At 37.5% G+C, this 24,305-nt stretch overlaps 2 pseudogenes; one reads left to right on the forward strand and one right to left on the reverse strand.

Moving 5' to 3' along the window:
* The first annotated feature begins 13,066 nt into the window (after window positions 1-13,066).
* Window positions 13,067-14,220, forward strand: LOC120427551 (DNA replication licensing factor Mcm7-like; annotated as a pseudogene).
* Window positions 14,221-14,463: 243 nt separating this feature from the next.
* Window positions 14,464-15,909, reverse strand: LOC120427550 (double-strand break repair protein MRE11-like; annotated as a pseudogene).
* Window positions 15,910-24,305: the final 8,396 nt, after the last annotated feature.

Raw genomic sequence — 24,305 nt, forward strand, 5'->3', positions numbered from 1 at the left:
TGACCCTACCCAAATCCAACCAATTTAGCATAACTAATTCTTGATTGGGTAACGAAAGACCACCTTTCGATTAAAGCCATCCAAACGAAAAGAAACAACATTCTTGAATAAAATAAATTTTGAAAAAACAAAATAGCGTAATTTACTTAAATATATTTGAATTGAATTCTCAAAAAAAAAATCAAATTAAAAATAACTTCAATAACATCAAATACAAATGTTTTTTTGCTCAATTCTGGCATATTCCTCGTAAAACATTTCAGGGTACATTCAGATTTGGTGATTTTGATAATAAAACTTTGTTAAATAAAAAAAAGTTTGCTGTTTTTTTTTCGGGGTAACACATGTGGAGTTGGAAATCATTGCGTGACGTAATTAATGGATGACACGTGAAAAACCATGGAAGTTTTGATCAATTGGTAAGATCAGGTGGGTAAGGTTTAAAAAAAATAGGTTAAATTTACTAAAACTTCAACAAAACTTACACAAATCTTAGTTTTTCCATCAGGGGACTCACTCTGGAGTGAATAAAATTTTGTGAGTGATTTACGTAAAAAAAAATTCTGAGATTTAAGCAGATCGGACCCATATCCAAATTTTATAAAATTGCTTTATTGTGACAGTTAAAGCTATTTTTGAATAAATAAAGAAATATTGAGTGAAGGGTACTCAAATAAGAGATGATACAGTGGACTCTCTCGTTGTCGATATTGAAGGGACCGTCGAGAGCAAAAGTTATCAAATTATAGAACGAAAAAAAATCAAAGCAATCTATTCGAAGCGACTGTAAAATTTATTGACAGCTGGAGCAATATTGACATCGAGAAGATCGACAACCAGAGATTCCACTGTATTTCTCAAATCTAACATCTGTCTTAACCATCAATCTTGCTTAATTTAGGCAGAATTCTTATAAAAATTAGAATTTTCATTTTAAACTTATTCTTAGATAAATTAGAAAAAAATATATTGAAATTCACTCAGATTTGATACCTGAGTTTGCCTCAAAACTCTTATTTTGAGTAAATTAAGGGAAATTTACCTAAACATAAGCTTAATCAAACTTGACTTAACCAAATCTGACTCGTGCTTCTAAACTCGTTCCTGATCAATTTCAGTAAAGTTTACTCAAATTTAACCAGAACATACTCAAGTCAACTTTCTCTAGAGACTCATTCTTGTGTAAATTAGGCATTTTTTTTAAAGTTACTGAGTATTAAAGATGAGCAAATCCTACCCAGTTGTGAAAGTGACTTGTATTTAAGCAATTGGCTTAAATACAAGTCTGGCAATTGCCCCACTCAGTTTCCGTCAAAACCGAATCTACTCAGTAAATGTGTAAATAAGACATCTGTCAGATTTGAGTGATTTTCACTCAAATCAGGGTGAAATTCGTAAAAATCTGACCAGGGGGAGATGCTAAAGGCAGCCATTTTGGGGGTTGAGGTTGATATCGCTTGCAAAATGCGCACAGTAAAAATAAAAATATATTTTTTTAAATTTATATTTAAATTTTTCTATAACATAAATTTTGAGTTACTGCAGTAAAAGTCATATAACACAGTTGTTAAGCTAAATGTTTCATGAGATAAAAATACAACTTTCAATGAGGTCATCGTTCAGATTGTCTTCTTAATGATCCCAAATTTGGTAGTTTATTTTGCACATAAATTGAGAAAAATCACATCAAAAACATACACCCCCTTTTAAACGTATGTTTTGCGGTAAAATTTTCCATAAAAAAAAACAGTTTTTACTTTTTTACAGTGCCAGTTGCTTTGTTTTGGTTCCGTAATAAACAGTTATTCTTTTATTCGGGCTTTATTTTGGTGCCATAAATGACAGCTCTCTTTTGTTCTGGCTTTGTTTTGGTGCCGTAATTGACAGCTTGAGATGACTGTGATTGAGCTGCCTGTAGTGAGATATAGATGTCGCCCACTGAATCTGACAGATGCCATATTTACTCATTTCTGAGAAGTTTTAGTTGTGGCAAACTGGTGGATTTTGAATATGCGTGTAGATTTTAGAAGGTCATACCGTATACCGGGGTGACATTGATAGGATTACAATTTATTTTTGGAATATTTTCCAACTGTTAAGGTTTTTCTCAAGATAATTATTTTTAAGGTGTACAAATTTTATTTTTACGTCAATTGTACCATCGATAATGTTGCTAATATAGTTTCTAAGAAAAAAAAATCAATGTTTATATTCAGTTAGCTTTGTTTATAAGCTTTTTAACAAAATACATATAAAGTTTAGGTAAAATTGTTAAAAAGTCACATTTTTGCCTCAGATTCGTTAAAACTAGTTTTGTTTACAAAATTATCGATTCATATTGCATTTTAAACTGAAATGGAAGCTCAAATCAAAAGTTTTCACATTTTGTATTCAATTTGTTTTACTGAAAATGCCAATAAATTTGAAGATTTTTTTAACAATGTTTGAAAACCACATAGTTTTACAAACTTATTTTACCTCCTCCTAGTGGAAAATTGTCCAAGGAATCCAAAAATGCATTCCGTTTTCCGATTCGAAATCGTATATTAAAATAATGCTATTCATCAAAATTTTCTTAATTATAGTTAAATAACTATTTAAACATTTCAAAATTTAATCAAAACTTCTTTTTGAAGTACTTTGATCTTTTCTCTACCATGGTCAGTATGAATCCATAGCATTCCATTCGTTTTTATTTGTACTCTTCAAAAAAATATCAAACCTATCAAAGTCACCCCGTTTTACGGTACACATATCTGACATTTGCCTTAAAACCCATTCTTGAGGAATTTTATTCAAAATTAAATTAAACTTACAAAATCTGGCAGTTGTCTCAAGAGCTGAGTTGAACTTACCCAAACCTAACAATTTTGCCAAAAACTATTTTTGAGTAAATTCTGTTTTGATTAGTTAAAATAAAAACTAAGTGTTTTTTGTCAGTTTTCATCAAAGCTTTCCCAATTTTGCCAAATTTGAAAATTGCCCTAAAAACTCTTTCCTAATTCAAAATAAGCCTTGACGCAACCTGGCAACCCTGCCCCACCCTGTGTGATCCACTTAGCAACGTGCGCGCCTTCACGATGTGTCAAACTGCAGCAGGCCACGCCACGCCACTTCTATAACCAGAGGAGAATTTATCGAAAAGGTGGGCCGGGTCAAGGGGCGCATTAAATCAAACCGAAACCGGGGAAAAGGTGCCGCAATGAATTAGGCGCGTGGAATCCATAACAAAAGTGAGGGAGGGGGAGGGGCGTTATCTCCTTAAGGTTATTTACTACCGGCCTTGATAGCCAGCTGGGCTCGGGTTGAGTTCCTTGAAGGTCACCGGGACGGACTTATCGGGCGTTTCCGCAGAATTTAGTGCGTGAAGTTAGCTGTTGATAATCGGTGGGATAAATTTGAAGTTTGAGGTTGGCAGCACTGGCTTGGCTGAGGGATGAGCTGTCAAAAGTACACGGTTAGTTGAACAACTAGATTTTTTCGCCTGCTACCACCTGTCACTTTTCCCGATCGATTCCAACATTTCACCCACGTGGCCTACTAATAAAATAACCTCAAAACCTAACTCACTAGACAGAAAAAGAGTCTTTTTCGCAGGTTCAAAGTTCAAGGACGCTCCCCCACCCTATTTATCGTCCAATGTCGAGGTTCCAGCAGTGAAGAAACGGAAATAAAACCCCGTTTTTTTGAAGAACAGCAAAAGGTGGTGGAAAGGCTCAATAATGTGGAGCGTCGATGTTATGCAAACCTTCCTGGTGGTGGCCACTGAACCGAAATTTTCGAGGTGAAATTTTGCGGAAGAGCGAGAGAGTGGGACGTAATTTATGGAGTCGCTCGAATTGAAAACATAAAGATCGCATGTTTTGGTCCAGGGTTTTGACGTTTGAAGCGTCTTTTTTATCGGGGTAACACATGTGGGGTTGATGATCATTGCGTGACGTAATTAATGGATGGCATGTGACAGCTCGTGAAAAGGTTGGACGAACTTCGTGGAGGAAAAAGTCAACATTGTGGCGAGCTGTCAATTTTGTGATGAAATGTCAAATGCACTCTAAACAGGAATCAATAATTTTAAACAACTGAGTAATTTAAAAAAGGTCAAAATGCTTAAAATTTAATGTAATTTAAATGACAATCCCCCTTTTCAGTCACAGTTCAAGTGACGTTGTAATCATACGCTGAATTAACACAAATCTGGTTATGATTGCTTCAACGCTACACACAAACCACATTTACATTACACATTGAGGTTTGGCATTCGGCACAAACCGATTTCGTACCGAACCACACACTCCTGAATGCAGGCAAACCGTAGAGCTTCCCCCTCTGTTTGGCAGAAGGGTTCATTAGTGGGCAGTGTTGAACTCTAAGCTTTAATTAATTTTGAGTTTGAGCAAACTAAATTTGAGGTTATGTTATTTAAATTTGACAGCAAGATTTTTAGTAAGAGCTTGTACGCGCTGAAATGCAATCCGTGGAAGTATTTTTTTTAAAATAAACTCTCTTTTCCCCCTCTTCTCCATCAATTGATGGCTTTACTACATTCCCCTTCCCCTTCGAAAAATTTCAGACAAACCCTTTTTTGAAACAAATCGATCCTCGTGCACTGAAAAAATCACCTTCACCAATTTCATCGCCATCGGGGACGAAGAACGCAGCACTGTTCGAACTGCACCGATAAATCAGCTTTTCACCGACGGATATTTATATTCTGCTGACTGCTGGTTCCCCTCCTCAGAAATCCGAGTTCTACCAGCATCTGCCCGTGCGACGAGAATTTATCGGTGTCTACTAAATTTCCATTTCGAGTTTGAAAATGTTGAAGTTGCGTTTTTGCTCTCTACTTCTCTGAGACACAAAAAAAAGTGAGAAAAAAATCGAATCGAAATTGATTTTAGTTACTCACAGCGTCACCGGTGGCGCTAGTAGCAGTGACAGTTGACATTGCCGTTGAACTTGCGAAAGTTTGACAGGTTGCCAACCAAAAAAAACGCGACACTGGAAAAAAGTGAAGCGGCAAAGCGTTTTGCGTGCACTAAATTCATTGAGTTTTAAATTTATGACGGTTAGTAACACGTGGGGAACAACACCTGTGCACCGCTGAACACTGAAAAAAAACATTGCTCATTTCCTTAAAAAATAACTTTGATTGACAGCTGTCAGCGCTTTCAACACTGAAACAAATTTTCTCACCAAATTCACCACTTAACTTTTTTCCGTGTATTTCTCATGCAAGCTGCGCTTGCATATAAATTTCAATACAATTTTACCTACTTGCACTCTCATCATCGCAGAGCGAACCCCCGCCTCGGCATCTGCTCTTCTTCTTCATCAACTTCTTGGTTGCATTTTTGCCCCAGTAACAAACAAAACAACAAAAATGAATGTATCCATTGTTCAATCTTTTTTTCTTCTCCAGCTGCAGCAAGAAAAATTATTCATGGCTGATCGTGCTGCTGCTCTTTTTGAGAGTCGCTTTTGTTTCAGTGTGTACGTGCTAGCCAAATGTCACCGGGCGTCTCCATGTGACAGCTGGAAGCAGGGGGAACAATGGGGGACGATGGCAATAAGCTTGTTTTGAAGCGAAATGAGGTTGACAGAAATGAATGGAGCTTTATGAGCTATTCATTGCTGGCATAAATTTTTATTCACAGAATTGTTCTGAGTAGAATTTTTCTAGCGGCAGTCATCTGGGGTGAATCGGGACAGATAACAACAACAAAATTAGCACATTGATTTCAAAGTTAAAAATTATTCAGTGCCCTTAAAATTGAAGTCCCGATTCGCCTCCATTTGACGGTACTTTAATTTGGAGGCAAGTGTCAAACATGACCTTAATTTTACCCATTAGACAACTCAATTTTGGGTGAGAATGGTTTGGACAAAATTTAAGTAATTTTAGAAGAAGTGTAAAATATTATTTCATATCAAATTTGAATAAATTATATGCATTTTAATTTGATCTTGAGTCATAAAAGGCTTTGTTTACATGACAGCTGCGGGTTTGTTTGCATCAGATCTCCTATCTCTTTCTAACAAAAGTTTTTCGTGAGGCGACTTCCAGCTGTTTTTTTTTTATTGACCACCCGATATGACAGCCAACATATTTCGCAGGGACTGCGACAGTTCGAGCTCGATCATTGTTTGCACTGTGACAAGGAAATCGTCATTTTCGGGTTAATTTTTTTTGTCGCTTTGCCTAGGAAGCCAGGTTAAGCCCTCGCACCTAACGCAATCCAATTGGCTGATTTTCACTATTTAAAAAAACTTATTTTGAAACTTTTTTGATAGATGCTTGCTTGCTTTTGTCATCTCAGAACGGTCACTGAAAAGAATTAAATTCACCCTAATCTGACATTTGGCCTAGAACTCATTTCTGGGTAAGAATTATTTTGGCGAAATCTGAGTAAATTTCAATAAAATTTCTCCAATTTTCAAATTGTCAGAATTCTTGCGAAATCTGACATTTATCATTTCTGAGTTATCTTAGATTTCAGTAAATTTGAGTGATTTTGGAAGTGATTTGAATCTTAAGTTGCAGTTATTTCAAAACTCAATATGGAAGTTTTATGCGTGCATCAAAAATCACTGTTGGATTTCAACTTTTGACTCAATTTTGGTAATTTTATTAATTTTTGTTAAATATTTTATTCATTCATTAATTATTAATTTATTTAGTATAATTTTTTTATTTTGGTATTAATTTTGACAAAGAACTTTGTCCTAAGGGCACTGTCTACGGGTGTCAATCCAAAATTTCGCGAAGCGAAAGTGTAACGATTTGTGTCGTTTTTCAAATGCTTATATCTTCCCCCCTATTCAAACAATCTTTATGTTTTACCCATCAAACGAAAGGGGAAGACTTAAAGTTCAAGTTGACTACCTCACAAAGTTGATAAAACTTTGTTAAAGTACTTAAAAGTTAAGATGAAAATAAAAAATGAATGCAGGAAAAATCCCGGCTGCTGATTGGCTGAAAGCACGTAGCAAATGTTGCCTCCTCTCCTGCTTTCGCGAAACTCTCTCGCGAGAATGTGGCACCGCTGTTGCCACATTTCATGCGAACTATTTAAGTCAACAGATAGCCTCAGAAAAATTCAGTAACTGACGAGGTTTCGACAAAGGCGGATCCACGGTGGTAATTTTATTGCCCACACAGACACACACGCACACATTGAAAGACACAGTTTGTGCACTAAATTGGGAGGTATTCTGTTCTTATGAAGATTGTAAGGACGGTCACCAGACCAGAATGATTTGGGGCAATGGGCTTGGGACCACAATTATACGGTATTGGCCACACCCGGAGTGGCCAGTGCCCTGGGAAAGGTTCTACCGGGGGGACATTAATCGAACCATACGACTTGGGGCAATATGGGTATCAAAATTCATGGTTTTGGAAACTGGTAATGAAAATGGCCATTTGGACTGGATTGGCCACACCCGGAGTGGCCAGTGCCCTCGGGAAGGTTCTACCGGGGGGACATTAATCGAACCATACGACTTGGGGCAATATGGGTATCAAAATTCATGGTTTTTGAAACTGGTAATGAAAATGGCCATTTTGACCGGATTGGCCACACCCGGAGTGGCCAGTGCCCTCGGGAAGGTTCTACCGGGGGGACATTAATCGAACTATTCGACTTGGGGCAATATGGGTATCAAAATTCATGGTTTTTGATACTGGACATGAAAATTACCATTTTGATTGGACATTTTCCGAACCATACTTGTTTTGGCAATTTATTTCCACAGAGGTGCCAAAGATTGAAAACATTTTATAGGAATAAATTATTTAGGATTAAATACATAGGCAATGTTTTAAAAATATAAAATAAAATAGAATATTTTTTAGGAGTTTTGTACAAAGTTCTTTGTCATATTGGTCATGTAGAACATAACCACCTGCACCTTTTTTTATTCATTTAGTTATTTATTTATTTATTTATTTATTTATTTATTTTCTGCTGAATATTATATTCATTTATTTATTATAATAATTATATCCGAAACGGAAATGTCAAATTTCACTCACACACTCACATATAAGTGATTTGGATGTTTGTGCATCAAGAAGTTCTCAAAAGCGTAAAATTTTATCATATTTTTGTCTAAACTTGGGTAAAACTCTCCAAATTGACTTTTCTCTAAAACTCAAATCATAATAATTTTGAGTATGTTTACGTAGAACTTCCGTTGCAAAATCTGACATCTGTCTCAGAAATCATTTCTGAAAAAGGTTCAATTTAGGAGTAATTTTGAGTGTTGTGCATTTAAAATTACTCAAAAATGTAAAATCTAAGTAAAATCCAACTTAAATATACCTACATAGTATAAGGCTTTCTAGGCCCAGTGAAAAAAAATAATTTAACCCAAAAATGATGAACTTCTCATCACAGTGTCCTGATGTAAACAATGATCGAGCTCGAGCTGTCACAGCCCTGCGAGGTATGTTGGCTGAAATATCGAGCAGTCACACTGAAAGAAACCAACATAGCAAAATCAAATGCTTTTTCACGTGAGTTGCTCCAAAGACCTACACCATAAATTCACATGCTTTTCCTTTGACCTACGTGTGTTTCGCATGTCAACTGGATGTTAAAATCATTTAAAGCCAGCTGATTGAATGCAAAACCCCTTTCACGTTGGTTTCGAATGGATTTCACGGGAGTTTCATAAGAAAAGAACTTAGATTTGCCCCATTCAACTTATCAATTGATTTCGAAGTGAAAATCACGTTAGTTCGAAACGAGGGGCAGGACACAGCTAATTAATTATTGTACCACTAATCAATTAGCGCTTATTGTTGTCAACTAGTTAGTTAATTAGCGCTGATTTGACATGTCGTTTCCCACCTTCCGGCAAATGATCTTGGTACTTGAAGAAAAGTCATTCTGACAGCTGAAAAATGATTTTGCTCGGAAGAAAAAGTAGAAAGAGACAGTTTCGACGAAAATTCGATTTACTGCATGGTAAGTTTAAAAAATGTGAATTCCATTGAAATAACTATCTATACTCTTCCTCAGAATCTGGCTCGTCAAGATTCTACTGATATCGGACAAAACCGTTTTCAGCAAACATTCCCCAATCGTAACCGGATGGCCATACCTCGGAATCGCTCTCCAGCAACCTGGTACCCGTCGAGAAATTCCACAATAACCTCTCCCTAACACACGACACAGCGAAAAGAAGATAGGATTAACCGAAATGACTCCAGCAGCGTCGTCGTTCGACTTCAAGATTCTGCAACGGCTGCCGGAAAATCTCCTTCAGCGAGTTGTCCAGGTTGTGAAACATTTGCACCGCGCTGGGCTCCACTCGGAACAGTGTTCCCTGCGGGATCTTTTAGCCTGTGACGTCGAAATTCCGGAGCCCTATCCAGCAGGGCGGTCGCGGGCGTTTCCAGCACGTTAGCGCAGCGTGGAGTTCAACTTGCACGTCGCGATATCACCCAGCACGGCCGGATAGTTTTTCAACCGATGGTTTCGACGCTCTGTGGCCAACTCGACCTGGAACAGATTTCGAGCCTGCTCTCGCAGCACCTCCGAACGATGGCGTCCACCGCGACCGGTTGCTTCCGCAGGCTGTTGATTTGTTGCAGCAGCTCGATTCGACTGTGTTCGCGTTTCACCGTAACGTAATCCAGCAGCACTTGGACGTTGCATAGTTGCCTTAGCAGCGCCATCTTCGCCTGCTGGATGCTTCTGGCCCGGTCCAGCGCGGACAAATCCGCCAGCCCGTCCTTCGCCACGAAGGTGTCGTCGATGACCAGCAAACAACCCAGATTGTGAACCTCGATCTCCATGTCGGCGTGGAACAGCTCTGCTTGCCGACCTTCCACGGTGTCAACGCATCGATGGCAACGAACTCGTCTGCCTTTTGTCAGATACGTCCGGCATCGACCCGACAGTCAGTCGGATATTGCTACGTAAGTTTGCACTCAAGGTACCTGAAACGAAGGTCATCCGCGGAGGAGGTGAACGTGTCTCCGGGCGACTTCCCGTAGCAATCCCGTGGTCAATGGGGAAAAAAACCCGGTACCAGAAGAAACGCGATGGGCGTCCGGGCTTGAAGGCACAATCTGACCAATCAAAGGTCGAGGAGAGGTAACCGTAACACGCGTCCCTTGTCCGCTGGCGGATTCCGCGGATGCGTTCCGAGTCTGAACTTCAGCTGATTAAGGAGAATATATACAGGAAACGGATCGTGTCGTAAACCGAAGCGATATCAGGACGTTGTATTTTTATATGATATTGCAATAAAATTAAAATTCTGTTGTGTTTCTCTCTGGCCAGCACAATGTTGCGGTTGTCGACGGCAAGTCACTTCCTTACCGTTGATTTGGGACAAGAATGGCCCAGGAATGCAGAAAAGTCTAGGTTCTCGGTGCTTATAGCAGAAACTCGCAGTTGTTCGTTTTGGAATATTAACAAGCGAGTAGCAAGTTCCGTAGCGCTTCTAAAACGTGAGGTGGTTTAGTTGAAGTTCATACGATCGCGGAAGGAGTCGATCTACGGAACTGACTCCTACTCTGGGTCATCGCCCTACGCTTCGATCTTTACGTCGAAGATGATGTTGTACGCACCCGGAACATGGTCCCACAAGGAATTCACTTATATGAGTGAGGAAACGTTTACATCAGCATCAGAAAATGTAGAACCATCTGCTTCCGGCTAAGTGAAACGCTTCCAAACCGGACCATGCTGCAGCTGAATGCGCTCATCGCTCTTACCGACAAGACATACATACACGTGTGCAAAGTGGGGGCGTCGTAATCGCGTACGGCTAAAACCACATCCCAAAGACCCTCCCGGCTACATTTGAACCACCTGCAATTTCGGACGAAGACATATTTCGCTTCCGCTGCTTTCCTTTTCGTGGAGATAGTCTGGCGTGCAAGCTCCGAATGTCGCTGACGGTGGAATTTTACTGTTTCCAGCTCTACCTCAGCCGGTAGTTGATTCGGGGTCAGTTTCCGCGAGAAAATAAAGTTTAAGATTTATTTTCGTTGGCTTCAATTTGCAAACGTTTACGTTTGTTTTGGTTTTCTGACGTCTGTTCGACAGGCCAAGATAAAATAGCATGGTGGGAATGCACTAATCGATTAGTGAAAAGTTAATCAACCAACTAATAATTCTTAATCAATCAGAAGAATATTATAGTTGATTAGGGCATGTGTCTCACCCCTCGGTTCGAAATGTTTATGCGTGTGGTGGAAAAATCTTCATAAGTAAGATTGCCACGGACGAAGATGGTTAATTTTTTTCTTGCTTGAAAAGGACTGCGGTTTTTTTTTAAATATTTGATTAAAAAAGCACTGAATAGTGCAAAAAGCAAATAAGAGTGAGTACAAACAAAAAACAGACCAGTAAAAGTTAAGTTAAAAGTTTACGTCTTTTTTTACAGGAATCAAGTTCCAGGTCATGGTCAGAATCCGCCAGTAGAATCCTGTGATCCGGAAGTTCACCGGAATATCCGCTATGATTCGGCGGTCGGTGACAACATCTTTTTTGGCCAAAGAATGCAATCGATTCTTCCCGGAGTCCGCCATCAAGATCGGATCGCGCGTACACGGTATCGCACGACGCAGTGTTCTGTGTAGTAGATTGTGCATAATAAATTATAAATTGGCAAATAAATATGGTTCAAAAACTACGACAACCCAAACTCATTATTTAAACATATGAAATTCTATGGAAAATCATTTGATTTCTTCCACAAATTCATATCATTTTCATGAGCTAAGCATTGCAAAGTCATGTGAGCTTTCACGTCAAATTGACGTGTTTTGCATTTGGATTTGCCGGTTCGCGCGATCGATTTTTTTCAAGTGATTTCCACGTGATATTCACAGACTAAGTCGTATGGGGTAGATTCATGTGCAAAACATGTGGCATTGCTATGTGCCTTTCTTTCAGTGCAGTAAAAAAAAATTAAAAGTCGCCTGACAACAAACTTTTGCTAGAAAGAGATAGGAAATCTTATGCAAACAAACGTCCAGCTGCCATGTAAACATACTTAAATGTGTTGGAAATGTTCTGACTAGAAAGCCTTACATGGACTTCTAGCCGAATGAATTTACCAGAAAAACGAGTATGTTTATGGAACCGTGTTGTGCACGTTCAAAATCACTCAGTTTTCGTCAAAACCGAACTTATTCAGAAATGAGTAAAGGGGGCATCTGTCAGTTTGAGTGAATTTTACACAGAATTCCACGAAAACTAAGATAATAATATAGTAACAGTTCAATAGGGCGAATCTGCGTTTGTAAACAAGCAGTCTATCCCTCTCTTACTTAACGTGAACTGTCACTTGATCAAAAGGGATAGACTGCTTGTTTACAAACGCAGATTCTGCCATTTGAATTGTTACTACGGATATCACTCTAGGTCTGGGTTAATACCACACAATTTTCGTGGAATTCTGAGTGAAATTCACTCAAATTGACAGATGCTCCCTTTAATAATTTCTGAGTAGGTTCGGTTTCGACGAAAACTGAGTGATTTTGAACGTGCGTGTGTAGAAAACAACTCATTCACTACACTTACGTTAGTGGATGTTTACATTAGGAACGAGCAGGACAGACTCTTTGTTTACACTTAGGCTTTTTCCCATTTACACGGTTTTGCTTGATTTATATCAATCAGAAATGTCAAACTCATTTCGAAAACCCTCACTACACGGTCAAGGAAAACCAATAAAAAAACACTAATTTTCAACCATTTATCATACCGTCATCAGGGGTGACATTGGGTCTGGGGGGTGAGATTGGGTCATACAAAAAAGCTGAAATTTGTATGACCCAATCTCACCCCCCAGACCCAATGTCACCCCTGATGACGGTACCATTCAAGTCAAATTTAATGAAAATCGAGTGTTATCATTTCCAAACACTCGACACAAAAAAGGGTGTTCCCAGAAGTAAACCAAAACGGTACGGCCACGGTAATAACGATAATCTGCACCATCGATTGTCAGTTATCCACATGGACCATACACCGACCGTGGTAAAGCTAAGAGTGTCCATGTCGAGGGTGCAAACACCGGTCCGATCAAGGGGGTTGACACTCGATCATTCTGGAATAATTCCAGTTTAATTCCAGAATAATTGGAATGATGAGAATGTTTTGCTCTATTATATGAGTTTTTCAGATTAGCGTGTAAATGTCATCACATCAAAACAAAACAACATGTTTTCATCCAATGTTTTTATACACGTTTTCGTTCTGTCGTCGTGTGCGGCAAGCAAAAGTCCCTGTGGATATATCCCAACCATCCAAACGAGGCACCCGGAAGTGGACCTCATCGAATTTACTGGTGGAAGAGGACGTTTAAAATATAAGCCAGTGACGAGCTGGGTGGAGGAGTTTTAACCAGCAATCCAACCACCATCGCGGCCACCTCCATTTCGACTATCGTCTACACCAGCAGATTGCCGTGGCGGAAGATTGTCTCGTTGTGAACCAATCCGGCGAGAACCCCCTCGACCTGCGTTGGCCGTATCCCGGGACTTCGAAACGGTAGCCGGGGAGATGCGTCCGCTGTCTCCGGTGGGGAAGCTCCACTGACCAACGATGGAAATGACCCAGGTCAGGATGGCAGTGTCACCGGCAAGGAGGAGATGATGCGCGGAACACGATTCCGGTCGAGCTGGTCAATCTTTACAAGGTTTACTTCAAGCACCGAACGCCGGAGCCGGAGAGCATCGACAAGTTGATCACGGTTCGAAGAATCGTTACCCGTCGCACCGAGGTGAGACCCATGTCGATCCTTGCCGTGGCCAATCCGGCGTCCAACCGTTAGAACCACGTCGAATCATCGAGCAGAACATCCAACTGCAAGCCGCTCTGCTTTCCCGTTTTGACCTTCTCGGCCGCGACAACGATCTTCGTCTGGCCAAACACATCACCCTTATCAACAGCTACAGAAAGCCGCCGGTACATCGCACTGTGCAAGCGCAAGCTGCCGTTCATCTTCACGCCGGAACTGTCCTAGTATATTGTCAACGCGTACGCAGAACTGCGCCGCGAAACACGCAACAAACGCGCCATAACCTTCACCTCGGCCCGAAACTTGCTGGGAATTTTGCGGCTCTCGACCGCCCTTGCCCGGCTCTGTCCGGCCGACGAGGTTGACAAGGATGACGTGAAGGAGGCCCTTCGTCTGCTGCAAATGTCCAAGACCAAACTGAACTAAACCGAACAGAAGACCACTCAGTAAGTTACTTTTTATAAACGACTCAAATTACGACCTACTAACAAATCGTTCTTTATTTACAGCGTCCAAACACGTCGGACAAGGTCCTCGTGCTGGTGCGGGAGTTGGCCGGGGCAAACAAGACGGTCAAGATTTCGGACGTGATGAAGCGCTGCACGACCAAGGGCTACAGGTCGGCAAGTCGGGCCAGAATCTAGGAATACGAATCCAGAATGGAAAAGATAAGAAATAAGAAAGGCAACAATCTAACACTGGTTCCAAAATAAAAAGAATGTAACATATTTCAGCGTGACGGGGAGGGTGTGTAATCGTCATCCTCGTCCGAAATGTAAACCACCTTGGAAATGTTCCGTCCGCTCGCAGGGAAGCTTGTCTTCGCCGGCGACGCTGCACTAACCAAGAACAAGTCAATCTTGCTGGTCGACGCCCTACAACCTCCGCGACTCCCTCTTCCCCGACCCGTAGTGCTAGAATTGACCGCCGCTCTCGATCCCCTTCGTCCGCGACTTCCCCGACCTCCTCAAGTCGTCGTCGGCGCTGGTGGCACCGCCTTTGAGCTTGACGTGGAGTTGTTGCGGGATTTTGTGTTTAAGCCAAAGTCGTCGTCATCGTAATCAAGGAACCGCGCGGTGGATTTGGATCCCCGCGTTTTTGAATGCGAGAGTGCAACATTTTGAGCATGTCGTTGTAGGTGTCCTTTTCCTTCTCGTAAAACCCAGCCAGCACCTCGTCGATGTTGTCCTCGTTGATGGCGTCGGCGACCGCGTCCAGGTGGGTCATCCCTTGCCTTTCGTAGAACATGATAATAAACTCCGCCGCGTCGTCGTCCTCGTAGTCGACCATCCTGCGGGTCAGCTCAGTCATACTCTTCGCCGATAGCACCTCCAGCTGCTTGTCCGGATCTACCTCCTTGAACCGATGAACGACCTCTTCCGCGCGCTTTTCCGTCGCTTCTCGCTGATTCGGCAACTTTGGCTACTTCTGTTTCCCAGTCAACTTTCCCTTCGCCCTCTCAATCATCTCTTCGACCTTCTCCGCCGCGAAGTTTTGCACCTTCTGTTGAACGTCTCCCTCGTCCAGCTGCAATTCGTCCGCGATCTACACCAAATTGACCGTCTCAAACACAAACGGACGGAACCGTCTGCAGCTTGATCGGGTTCATCCGGAACAGACTTTTGTGAATACTCAAAATGCCACAGCGCTTGTCGAAGGACTCGCCCTCCGCTAGGGAAGTGGCCTCTTCCGTGCTCGTTACCCCAGATGACCAGGTCCAGGAAACCTGTCAACGATTTCTCCGGCAGGTAGTTCTTCGGCCCCCGATCGGCCAGGTTCTGGTGCAGCACCATAGAATGTTGAACCAACCGGCTTCTCCAGAAACACTTTGACCAGTGCCAGTCGGGCATCGCTGATGTAGCTCAAAGATATCATTCCGATTTCATTCTGGAATCAACGGAATGATGGAACCTCGAATCTTAGGTTGCCAGCCGATCATTCTGAATTGATTCTGGAATGACGAGAATTTGTTTGATTTTCAAAACATGTTTACTTTCCCTTCAATAAAATGACAGCTGCTGATCGCTAACACGCAAAATCAAAATTAATTAGAAACGGAATAATCATGTTTATGCCAGCATCATTCCAGAATAATTCTGGAATGAGCAGAATGATTCGAATGAAAATATTTGATGTGTCAACCCCCTTGGGTCCGATTCTCCGAACTGCCCACTCCGTAGTGGTATCAAAATCCCATTTGTAAATTTCTGCTGTGATTCCGGTACGTGTCCAATTGGATGCACCTGGGGGCACCTAGAACGGCCAATTTTGTCTGTTTGCTAAAGGAAGGGAGCGGGGGAAAAGTTGGCCATGACTGTCGGGGTTCCGGGCAGCTGGCCAACTTGGATTGGCTACAAGTTAATGGGTTTGCTTTGGTTTGATGGGTAATCTGCGACTTGGAACTTGTTAAAAGTTGCCGATCTGGCAACACTGCTGTCAAATTAAAGTTCCGCTGCCAACACTGCCAAATTCTTCAGGTGATTATTTCATCATCATGACAGCTAAAATCTTTGTTTAGCAAGCCCTCATCGTCACCACTGTTGACGCCCCAAACAGAGCCTTCCGGATGTCCACACCTGGGAAACGGCGTAAACATGCCGCAAAACATCCCCTTTTGAGCCCACTTTATGATCCTGTCACAGTAGGCCACGATTAGATAGTGCTGGCGGTGGCCGTCCTCCTCTTCTGCGGATGTGACGCGGATGTGGTCAGTCCACGTGAACTCTATAAATAGGGACGACTCACGCACGGTCACAGCAGGCCGTGAACGTTTATAGTTTCTTTCATCTGGTTAGCCGCAGGTTGCTTGGTTTTGCGGCGAAACTTCAAAAGGTGCGTTCGAGAGGTTATGTTGTGACAAGCGGTCGGTACACGTTAAAGTGGAACGCATTAAAATGACAATCGTTTTGACAGGTTGGGTTGGTTTCCTAACCTCACTTTCCTCTTGCAACTAAAATGATATCGATTTCTGATTTAATGATCTTTACTTTTCGTCACCAGCAACAAAACTTTCTCTTTCAGGCGCGACAGCTGGCGTTACACTCATTTTCGACAAATCCGTTTTCTGGACAGAGTTTCACTTCCGCGCCGGAAGTTGCCGGCGCTGCGGCGACCGGACCGTCGTCGGGAGTGGCAAAAAAAATAGGAAACGAAAATACTTTCTCTCTCTGTCGCTATTTTTTGACACGACGGGTTTTAATTAACTGGGCGCGCGAGGTCGTTGGTCGGGGCAGTTTTGGGAGGAAATTAACAATTTTTTTTGTGGAGGAGAGTTTTTTTTTGTGAATTTTGGTAGTTTTAACGGAAGGGAAATGGGTTTGTGTCAGTATTTTTTTTGCTTTTGATAATTCAACAAACTTATTTCAATTCGCTTAATTTTCATCAAAACCGAACCTACTCAAAAATTCGTCAATAAAATTTGGGTAAATTTTGCTTAGATTGGATTGAATTTCACTCAGAGTCTTATTCACTTAAATCTGACAGAGGTTATTTTTACTCATTGCTGAGTAAACTCGGTTTCGCCGAGAATTGAGTTTTTTTTTATGTACGTGTAAGGATGTAAGATGTTATCACAAAAATATTGCTTTTTTCAATTAATTATTTTCAAAATATTTTTTTCAAATGCAAAAAAAAATACAAAATAAATTCATTGAAGATCAAACAATTAAGGTTATTTAAAATCTTAAAAATCGAATTATTGATTTATTTTTATATTCAATAATTTTAGATTTAATTTGAGAATTTCTGGATATTAGATTTTTTTTAATTCACATTCAAGAAATCAGAAATATTTTTTTTTAATTAATTATGAAGGAAATTGATCGAATTTTTTAATTTGAATTTTTTTTTTCTCATAAAATTATTTTTATTAGGTCCTTTTTGGTACTGGGACCTGGTTAGGACCGAGTCGGCTTTTGTAATTACATTTGACTTAATAATTACAGAGGATCTTGTGTGTAAATGTAATTTGAAAATTCTGGAATTAAAAATTTCGGAATTTTTAAGCCTTTGAAAAATTAAAAATTGTAGAACCTTACGAAATGTTTTAAAAACACTCAATAAATTGAAAAAATAAGCAAAAAAATATGTTTTGGAAATTAAGACATAACAACACTTAAAAAGAGAACTTCATAATTTGAAAAAAAAAAATCAATTCAAAAATAACAACATTAACAAAAATCAAGATGTGAAATAAAATAAAAACTCTACTGTTAAGCGAAAAAATAAAAATAAAAAATTGAGGAAAACATTTATGTAAACAATGCAAAAAAATACAAAAAATTCATAAAAAATTATGATTTTAAAAATTTTACTGATATATTACTGATTTATTTTTGTTCAAGAATTTAACACTTATTTTTGAAATTCTGGGTATTTTTATTTTTCAATTAACATTTAAGAATTTAGCAATATTTTTTTTGTATTGAGGACGTTGTTTTAATTCAAAATTTAAAAAAATCTTAAATTTAAAATTTTGGAATTTTTGAGCTTTTAAGTTTTTTTTTGTTTTAGAACCGAAAAAAAAGTTTAAAAACACTCAAAAAAAATAAAAAATAAACAAAAAAAGAGAATTTCACAAACTTCAAAAAAAAAACAATCAAAAAATCACAACATAAAAAAATATCAAAGAAAAAGAATCAAGATGTGAAATAAAAAAAAAACTTAACATTAGCAAACAAGCCAAAATTTTTAAAAATAAGAAAAAAAACATTTATGTTGAAAATGCAAAAAATACAAAAATCTAAAAATAGATATATTGAAGATCAAACAAATTTAAAATTTTGAAAAACAAATCAATGATTTTTTCATTTGAGAATATATTTTTTTTAAATTCAGGGTATTTGATTTTTTATATTAACATTTAAGAATTAAGCAATCATTTTTTTATTTAATATTTAGGAAATTGTTTTAATTCAAAATTTAAAAAATCTAAAATTTCATAATTTTGGATTTTTTGAGCCATTGGAAAATTTTATGTTTTAGAACCTCAAAAGATTAAAAAAAATAAAAAAAAAATCATGCTTTGGAAATTAAAACAAACCAAAGCTAAAAAAGTAAATTTCATAAAATGTGAAAAAAACAAACCAACAAATCGTAAAAAAAATTAACATCAGCAAACAATCCAAAATTTTAAAATTGAGAAATAACATGATTGTTAAAAATACAAAAACTTTGAGTTTTAATATTATTTGCAAAAGCCTTCAAATGAAAAAAACAACATATTTTAGGTAAAACTCAATTAATTATTTGTTTAAGAAGACATTTATTTAGATTGTAATAATTATTTTTTTTATTTATTTCCATTATATTGCATTTTTAATTCATAAAATAATCCACAAGAAATGTACAAAAATTCAAAAAATCTAGAAAAAATAAAAAAAATAAAATGTTGCATTGAAAATTGAAACATAAAAAAATAGAAAAATGGATCAAATAAAATTAAAATTAAATCAATAAATCACAAAAATCAATCATAACCAAAAATAAAAAAAATAAAAGCAAACAAATCAAAATTTTAAAAATTTAAAATACATTTATGTTTAAAACACAAAAGCTTTAAATGATATTTGCAACAGCGTAAAAATAAAAAAAAATTAAAAAACGAGAAATTTTTAAATTAAAAAAAAATCAAGTTTTTGTTTAATTGTAGAATTTAATGATTATGATTTGTTTTTCTTATTGATTTGTTTTTTTTAAGAAAATTAAAGAATCTTAGGTTTTTTTTATTTTAAATTTATAGTTTTTCTTATTTGGTTTGAAATTAATGAATAATCATATTTTTTTATTTTAAATCTAAGTTTTCTAGAATTATTTAATTTTTCAAATAAACAACAAATAAAAATAAAATTTTGAACTTTTGACTATGTATATTGGAATTTTTGAGCTTGAAAATTTTGGAGTAAACACGTTCCGATTTTTAAACGTTGCATTTTTTCCACTTTTTTGAAATATGTCTCGTATTATATCAACACAACTCTAAGTCTTTAATATATGTACAACATTCGGATTAGAAATTAAAGTTTCTACAAATAATAACAATGAAAAACTAATTTTATAACAAAGCTTTAATTTGCCATGTCGATTACTCCGTGAAATTGTAAAGAGGTGAGAAATAGCGAAATTTCGACCCTTTTTGATTTTGTGTTTATTTTATTTAATTTTATTTAAGTTTTAGCCACATCAGTCAATTTTTGTTATACTAATATTGAAATTTCCTAGATGTTTTTTTTTATCATGATTTTTTTTATTTTGGCCTTTGCATTTATTTTTGTACTGGTCCCTCCCTTATTCAAAAATTTCCCAAAAATCGTAGGAGAGCAATAAAATATTATTAAATTATTGTTTGAAATTAAAATTTTCATTCTTAAATGCCAAGTTTTCGATTCCAACAACAATAGTTTCTATTTTAATGTTGTTGAATATCAAGGTATGCAGATTAGTAAGGTAAGTCGGGTTTTCCAGCTGTCAAAATAGTTAGTTAGCACGAAACCCGGATTTTAAATGGACATTTTCAGAAATGTGAAAATTTGACCATTTTCCGGGCAAATTTCACCGATTTTTTTTTTCTGTAGGGTTGTAAGCATGCCAAACTAAACCGAAATACGCGTTTAGTTGATTTTTTTTTTTTGAAAAAATAATACGTTTGTTTTAAAAGCGTATTTTGGTTCAGTGTGGCATGCTTTACAACCCTACAGAAAATGGTCAAATTTTCACTTTTCTGAAAATCTCCAAACCAGTGCTGCCAGCACAACTTTCCCAAACTTCCAACCAAACGAATAAATTTCTCCTTTTTTGCGTTGAAAGATTAATCCAGTCCCCGTCCGCAGACATGTTAATCTACCGAGTTGTTGGCTTCTGTTGCAGGTTCCACGCCCGGGGGGGTTTATTTCCAATCTCATCGATGGACATAAATTCCCATTTAATCAGCATTCCTGATTCCCTGCAAACCGCAAACGGTCGGCCACCATAAATCGTAGCTGGACCCCCCGATAGATCTTTCCCTTTGCTTTTTTTTTTTTGCTGCAAATGCAATAACGTAAGTTCTGGTTCTGGGTTTTGCAGGTCACAAAAGGTCCAGAACTTTAATACACATTTTGCGTTCAAGTTTAGTGGCAACACTGGTTTGGTAGGGATGACAATGAACGAAAATCCCCAGGGTAAAGCAGCTCAAAATAGATAGCAGGTGATTTACAAATAGACTTCGAAGAAAATTCGCCGTTAGATGGAGTCCGATTGTGGGATCAACCCTTAAATTTGGTGAAAAAAGTCAAGTCAAACATGAAAATAAAAAAATTTTCAACTGAAAGAAATGATAAATTAAAAGTTCTCACCTCTTTGCAAACTACCTTGAGTAACAACTGACACTAACTTCAAATTGACAGCTACACGCCTAACAAAAGATGACGAATCTCCCAACAAATAAATTTAAACTGCTTAACAGCCAAGGGTCAAAACCCGCAAAAACCTTCGTTTGTTGTATCAAAAGTCTGGCCACAAAGAGTAAATAAACTCCTCCACGGAAAACCCTGCCAAAGACAGATCCGAGTGGCAAGATAGTCGAGGTAAGGTTTGTTTTTGGCAGCTTTTTCTTCCCTTATCTTTACGACGCCGGTGAAAGAAAACATCCTCGGAGTAGGCGTTGTAAATCGATGGAGAAAAAAAAGTTTAAGAGCCTACTGAGATACTTCAGATTTCACGATAATCTTTGCCTTTGGCAGTGCTGCCAGCCAAAACTTTCCAAATTGAAAAAAAATGTCAAGATTGTCAAAATTGTCAAAATTATCAAAATTGTCAAAATTGTCAAAATTGTCAAAATTGTCAAAATTGTCAAAATTGTCAAAATTGTCAAAATTGTCAAAATTGTCAAAATTGTCAAAATTGTCAAAATTGTCAAAATTGTCAAAATTGTCAAAATTGTCAAAATTGTCAAAATTGTCAAAATTGTCAAAATTGTCAAAATTGTCAAAATTGTCAAAATTGTCAAAATTGTCAAAATTGTCAAAATTGTCAAAATTGTCAAAATTGTCAAAATTGTCAAAATTGTCAAAATTGTCAAAATTGTCAAAATTGTCAAAATTGTCAAAATTGTCAAAATTGTCAAAATTGTCAAAATTGTCAAAATTGTCAAAATTGTCAAAATTGTCAAAATTGTCAAAATTGTCAAAATTGTCAAAATTGTCAAAATTGTCAAAATTGTCAAAATTGTCAAAATTGTCAAAATTATCAAAATTGTCAAAATTGTCAAAATTGTCAAAATTGTCAAAATTGTCAAAATTGTCAAAATTGTAAAAATTGTCAAAATTGTCAAAATTGTCAAAATTGTCAAAATTGTCAAAATTGTCTAAATTGTCTAAATTGTCTAAATTGTCAAAATTGTCAAAATTGTCAAAATTGTCAAAATTGTCAAAATTGTCAAAATTGTCAAAATGGTCAAAATTGTCAAAATTGTCAAAATTGTCAAAATTGTCAAAATTGTCAAAATTGTCAAAATTGTCAAAATTGTCAAAATTGACAAAATTTTCAAAATTTTCAAAATTTTCAAAATTGTCAAAATTGTCAAAATTGTCAAAATTGTCAAAATTGTCAAAATTGTCAAAATTGTCAAAATTGTCAAAATTGTCAAAATTGTCAAAATTGTCAAAATTGTCAAAATTGTCAAAATTGTCAAAATTGTCAAAATTGTCAAAATTGTCAAAATTGTCAAAATTGTCAAAATTGTCAAAATTGACAAAATTGTCAAAATTGTCAAAATTGTCAAAATTGTCAAAATTGTCAAAATTGTCAAAATTGTCAAAATTGTCAAAATTGTCAAAATTGTCAAAATTGTCAAAATTGTCAAAATTGTCAAAATTGTCAAAATTGTCAAAATTGTCAAAATTGTCAAATTGTCGCCATCCTGAAAACTGTCGCCAAGCGGAAATTGACCAACCAAGTGTCATTTCCGCGCAAATGACAACCTGTCATTCGTGTTATTTTCGAGCGCCAGCCACGAAAGTGTTTGCGTCCATTCATTAAAATTCCAATTATAGTCCATAAATCAAACGGTTGGTCCGCGATACGAGCCCGAAAATCGTTATTAATATTTTTATTTCCCACCCTTTGTTGTTGTTTTTATTTTCGAAAACGAAACCCACCCGCACACACACACTTCATTAAGGGACTTGGCGTCCGTTAATAAAAATGGCCACCGAAATTGCCAATTATACTTGCTGGTGGCGGAAAAGGGGTGGACAATTTTTCGTTTTTCGCGCCCTCGCCGATGAGTTACGACCCAGGGCCGATAAAATCTCAAATTGAACCCCCTTTTGTTTAATGACGAGCGCGCGGCCAAGTGGGCCCTATGTAATTGCTTCATTTCGTGCCAAGATGAAGCGATAAGAGGTGGGAATTTGGATAGAGAGAAAGTGACAACTGTCAGAATAGTGTTGCATAAAATTTTAACGGAAATTTGACATTTTTGTAACCCTTTTCAATTAAGATGACTTTTGTTGTTCCCACCTTTTTCAAATAATCTTGATTTTGTTGTTGTTGTGACACATGGCATGACACTTTTCAGAGTTGCTTTGATATCTCACAACCAATAACGAATGACTTACTCTGTGCCACGGTTGTGCAATAAATGGTGGGAATTTGGGAGGGCAAGTGACAGCTTTCAAAATTGTTTTTTTTTAAATTGGGGTGCAAATTTTTGGAATTTTTGATTTATTGTAGTATTTTTTCAGTATTTTCCCTCCTTTTTCGAGAAATCTTGTTTATGCTAATGTTTCATGACACATGAATCTTTTCAGGACTGATTCGATTAGTCATAACGAAAAATGAATGTCATTTTGTAACCGGAGTAGGCTCCCGTGAAATTACTTACTTCGTGGCAAGGTGGTGCAATGAAGAGTGGGAATTCTGCTGGGAAAAGTGATAACTGTCATAATTGTATTCCATCCAATTTTGACGCATTTTGACATTTTTGCTTAATTTTAAGTTAGGATGTTTTCCCACCTTTTTCAAGTAATCTTGTTCTTGTTGTTGTTCTCCTGACACATGATAATTTTTGCAACGTTTATGTTTGTGAGCTGTCAATCAGAAACAAAAACGAATGACATGTCATAATTGCAGTAGGCTCCTAAGTAATTACTCAATTTGTGCCAAGATAGTGTCATAAAAGTTGGGAATTTTGCTGATAGTGACAGATTTCAATATTGTGTTGCGTCATTTTTTTTATGCATTTTTAAGCATTCTTGTTCTTGCTCCTCCTCCTGACACATGACACTTTTCAAACATAAACAAAAAAAGCTTAAGTGTAATACCCATTCCATGCAAAGATGGTGCAAGGTGGGAATTTGTTTGGAGAATGACAGCTGGTAAAATTATGATGTCCTTATTTTTGACGCAATTCGCGACATTTTAATTTGTTTTTTAAAGTAAGGATTGCCATTATAGTTCCCACCTTTTTCAAGCAATCTTGTTCTTGTTGTCTCATGACACATGACACTTTTAGGGGCTGCTTAGATGACTCTCAAGCCAAAACGAATGGCGTGTCA

Source organism: Culex pipiens, chromosome 1, assembly GCF_016801865.2.
Source record: "Culex pipiens pallens isolate TS chromosome 1, TS_CPP_V2, whole genome shotgun sequence".
NCBI classification, from domain to species: Eukaryota; Metazoa; Arthropoda; class Insecta; order Diptera; family Culicidae; genus Culex; species Culex pipiens.